The sequence below is a fragment of the Penaeus japonicus genome, unplaced genomic scaffold (assembly GCF_977035675.1).
Source record: "Penaeus japonicus unplaced genomic scaffold, GWHDUDI00000001_assembly GWHDUDI00000033, whole genome shotgun sequence".
NCBI classification, from domain to species: Eukaryota; Metazoa; Arthropoda; class Malacostraca; order Decapoda; family Penaeidae; genus Penaeus; species Penaeus japonicus.
In genome coordinates this window covers 23,446,036-23,451,035 of record NW_028234435.1, presented here as the reverse complement: position 1 = coordinate 23,451,035, position 5,000 = coordinate 23,446,036, and the positions used below count along the sequence as shown (strand labels likewise).

The window sequence follows — 5,000 nt, the reverse complement described above, 5'->3', positions numbered from 1 at the left end:
TGCAGAACAGACCCCTCGTTAGGCTATATAACCAAAGGGATCTTCCACTCAGGCTAAAAAGGACTCAAAATGTTCATCCACCTCATCCACACTATATTCTTCCTCAGGCTATAAAACCGAAAATGATTATTTCTATTTCGTTTCCTTCTTCTGATGACGAAACTTGTCTTAGAGAATGCAAGGCGTGATGCTAAATAAATAATAAGCCATATATCTAAAATTTTGGTTTCTTTTCTTTTCTAGTTTTCTATATACATTTTTTTTTTCTTTTTTTTTTTTTTTCTTTTTTTTATGCTAGTTATCCCATTCTGAAACTTTATTTGTCTGTGTCTATATACACATTTAATTGCAGCTGTGATTCTTTTCAAATCAATTGTTCAGAATTGGAATCACGAGAGAGAGAGGGGTGGGGGAGGGGGAAGGGAGGGAAGGGGAGTGGGGGTAAGTCGTTACACCGTTCCACCATTCGATAAGAGATTAGCTTGCAGCTGGGTCATCTTAACAGGTATAATTGCAATGTTTTGCAACAGATATGGTCTTTTATGGGTGTCTGTGGATGTTCATTTGTTCTTGTTCTTGTTCTGAAATCTTTCTATCTATAAATCTAATATCATAGTTATTGTTGCTGTTGTTGTTGTTGTTATCATCATTATCAAAGTACTATTTTTGCTGCTATCATTATCATCATTACCATTAATATAATTATTATCATTAGTTCACATAAAATAGTAATCTCGATAATGATTATGATAATGATAATGAATGTTGATAATGATGATAATGATAATGACAAATACAATAATGATAATGATAGAAATGATAATGATAATAACAATAACAACAATGGTGATAATAACCATGATGATAACAATAATAGCAAAGTAATAAGTAATAATGATGATAATGATAATGATGATGAAAATATTGAGAATGATAAAGATAATGGAAATAATTATAATAAGGATGATAGAAATAACATTTAGATAAAAATGATAATCATGATAACAACTTAATTCCTATTTCCTTCTCTCCTTTTCATTTTACTTCCCAAAACTTTGGCCAAAACGCAATACATTATGCATTCCTTTAAAATGCAAACTCATATTTCATAACTATTTACTTCCTTTTTGATGTTTATATAGTCTTTAACAACTAACTTTCCAGTTGCTCTTAAAGTATAATTTCCAAAGTGCTGTTGTTTTTTGTTTTGTTTTGTTTTTCACACCTACAGACAGACAGAGAGAGTTTGATAATAAGTTCGAGTTGGACTCTGCTTAGGGAGTGGTAACGTGGCTTAGGGTGTGAAGAACACGGCAGAAACAGCTTTCTTGGTAGAAACAGCTTTCTTGGTTTATTGCTAAGCTTGCACAGTAGGACGTTGGAGTGAGGGCTGCAACAAATTATATATGTAATAAGAATAACCATTGTAATTTATGGAATAAAGTTTTTGAATTTGAATGTTGCTCCTCTGCTCCCCGAGAGGAGACTCTCTACCACAATGTGTGATTTGTCTCAGGATATATACATGTGACATTTGGAATGAGATGAGGGAAGTGTTACATAATAACAATTACAGTAAACATAATATATAGATATAGATATAAATGGTTATTTCAAGGTTACAGGGAGAGAGAGGGAAGGGAGGACAGAGAGAAATAGAGAGAGAGACAGAGATAGAAATATGAATATAGATAGATAGATAGATAGATAGATAGATAGAGAGTTAGAGAGAAGAGAAGGTGAAGAGAGAGAAAAAGATAGAGAGAGTAAGAGAGAAATCAAAATAATCAAAGCCTAATCAGCTTTAACATCAACCAACTAATAAACTCACAAATGAATCGACTGACGCCCCGGCCGGACGTCAGAAATACAAATCGTAGTGTTCATGACAGACTGATCAGAAAGAGGATTCAGTGTTCTCTTGTTATGCCTTTGGGGCGAAGATTAGGGAATAATTGTTCTTTGTTCTGCTAATCTTTTCCTCTAGCTGGGGGAAAGGGGGTAATGTTGATGGTTGTGTCTGTATTGATATCGATAACTATATGATGTCTATATGTGCCAATGAAGACATTATATATATATATATATATATATATATATATATATATATATATATATATATATATATATATATATATATATATTATATATATATACACTTCTCAAAAAGCAAACCATTTTCTCTCATAATTTTAATTCAATAGCTAAATCCCACATCCTCCCTTGGAAAAGAAAGTCATAGACTCTGAGAAGCTTTTAAGATTCCACGAATTAAAAAGATAAAAACAAAACAATGAATATTTTCCTTTCATTATCTCACATCTTGAGAAGCTGAGAGAGAAATTATTTTTTTTGTTTTAGTGCGAAAATTAACAAACTCTGATGCTGGTGATGATGATAATGATGATTACAATAATGAGAGTAATGATTATTGTTGGAATAGTAATGATAATGACATTAGGTAATGATAATGATAATGATTATAACAATGTTGACGATTATAATAATATTAATGATGAGGATTATAACAATGACCATGATGATAATAATATATTATGATGATAATATAATAACGTAATGATGGTAATGATATTGATTATAATACTAGTTATGGTGATGATGATAATAACAATAACAATTACAAGGATAATAATGAAAAAAGAAGAAGTAGAAAATAAGGATAAAAAAAATGAAATAATCATGATAACAATGATAGCGATGATCAGACAGAAGGAGGGAGGGGGGAGCGAGGGAAGGAGAGGGGAAGAGAAAGAAGGAGGGAAGGAGGAGGTAGAGAAAGAGAGGGGAAGAGAAAGAAGGAGCGAGGGAAGGAGGAGGTAGAGAAAGAGATAGGAATAAAACTGTGTGGAAAGAGAGGGGAGGAAAGGAGAAGGAGAAGGAGTGGGGGAGGGGAGATGAAGACCAGGTTGGGGGGGCTGTGGGAGGCGGGAGGCAAAGGAGAGGGGAGAGAGGGAGACGGAGAGGGAAGGAAAGGGGAGGAGAGAGATAAGAGCAAAAAGCCCCCGGGGAAGTTCGGGTCTCCGCTTCTCTTGGGAACATAACGAAAAGTGATATGAAATCCCGTAGAGTATTTCGCCCCTCTTATATATCATGACTGGAAGACATTTTGTTTTCCCTCCTCGTATGATTATTGTTTTCTTCTTCTCTTTTCTCCCCTTTTTTTTCCTTCTTCTTCTTTTTTTCTTTTTTTTTCCTTTACTTATTACGTTCGATTTCCAGATGATTTTGGAATCCCATTTGATTTCTTTTTTTTTGCTTGTGTGTGTGGGGGGAAGTCAGTTCCTGAAGATATGGAATGATAAATGATATCTTAAAATTGAAAATGTCTCCGTACGTGCCTACCACATGAGCATACAGAAGTGAGAGAGAGAGAGAGAGAGGGGGGGGAGGAAGAGAGAGAGAGAGAGAGTAAGAGAGAGAGAGTGTGGGTGAGAGAGAGAGAGACCGAGAGAGAGAGAGAGGGGGGGGGGAGGAAGAGAGAGAGAGACAGGAAGAGAGAGAGAGGGTGTGGGGTGAGAGAGAGAGACCGAGAGAGAGAGAGAGGGGGGGGGAGAGAGAGAGAGAGAGAGAGTAAGAGAGAGAGAGTGTGTGGGGTGAGAGAGAGAGAGAGAGAGGGGGGGGGGAGGAAGAGAGAGAGAGAGAGAGTAAGAGAGAGAGAGGGTGTGGGGTGAGAGAGAGAGACCGAGAGAGAGAGAGAGGGGGGGGAGGAAGAGATAGAGAGAGAGTAAGAGAGAGAGAGTGTGTGGGGTGAGAGAGAGAGAGAGAGAGAGGGGGGGGGAGGAAGAGAGAGAGAGAGAGTAAGAGAGAAAGAGGGTGTGGGGTGAGAGAGAGAGAGAGAGAGAGAGAGAATGAGAGGGAGAGAGAGAGACAGAGAGACAGATAGACAGGCTGATGATGAATAGACAGACAGGCAGAGAGAGAAAGAGAACAAGAGATAATTTTTTTCATTTGCTTTTTTTTTTTGTTGTTGTTCTTCTTCTTCTTCTCCCTCTCTTCTATCTTCGCCTTCTTCTTATGCATCTTCTTCTCCCTCGTTTCCTTGCCGAAATTTCCAGACGTCACAAGACTCGACCATAAATTTAAGCTGACCCACTTTCTTTACCTTCTTTTTTTTCTTTCTCTCTTTCTTTCTCTCTTTCTCTCTTTCTCTCTTTCTTTCTCGCCTTCTTTTCTTTCTTTGTTTCTTTCTCTTCAGATGATTATAGATATAGACGCATTACAGAGTCCAGTTTCCAGATGTAGAAGATCACATTACGCAGAGAAATTACGAAAATGGTGTAATTATGACGTCATTCGGCTATTTTTTGTTTGTTTGTTTGTTTGTTTGCTTGTTTGTTTGTATTATGAGTCTTATTTTATAAGAAGAAATAAAATTGATTAATGAACATTATCATCATTACCATCATTATCATTGATCGTTTTTATCACTGTTGTTGTTGTTCTTGCTGTAGTTTCATAACGGTACATTTCATGGTAACTTCATTTGAAAATTACACACCTAAGTTCTGTAACAAAAACAATAACAGCAACAGCAAAGACAACAACGACAGCAACATCAACATCACCAACTAAAAGCAATAACAACAAGCCTACAACAAGAACAACAAAAGCGGAAACAAATCCTAACATGAACAACAACAACAACACCAAATAATAACATCAACAAAATCAATAACAACTTACTTTTTTTTTTTTTTTTTTTTTTTTTACTTTCCTAATTAACATGATTATCGGAACTTTTCTTTCCGATCATTTCTCTTCATTTCGATAATACCTTTTACGTCATAAGTTAAGCCGGTTATGGTGGAAATTAATAAGTGAAGAGAACTGCCTGGTTTAGCGTGGCGGTTAATTAGTTAAAATATGACCCTTTTCCTCACCCAGTCTCTCTCTCTCTCTCTCTGTCTCTCTCTCTCTCTCTCTCTCTCTCTCTCTCTCTCTCTCTCTCTCTCTCTGTCTCTCTCTCTATCTATCTATCT

At 36.2% G+C, this 5,000-nt stretch overlaps 1 protein-coding gene across 1 annotated transcript in view; it reads left to right on the top strand.

The window, feature by feature from the left end:
- LOC122247405 (uncharacterized) overlaps nt 1-5,000 on the top strand; it is a gene marked incomplete in the record, with an annotated part of 120,421 nt that overhangs the window by 99,827 nt on the left and 15,594 nt on the right.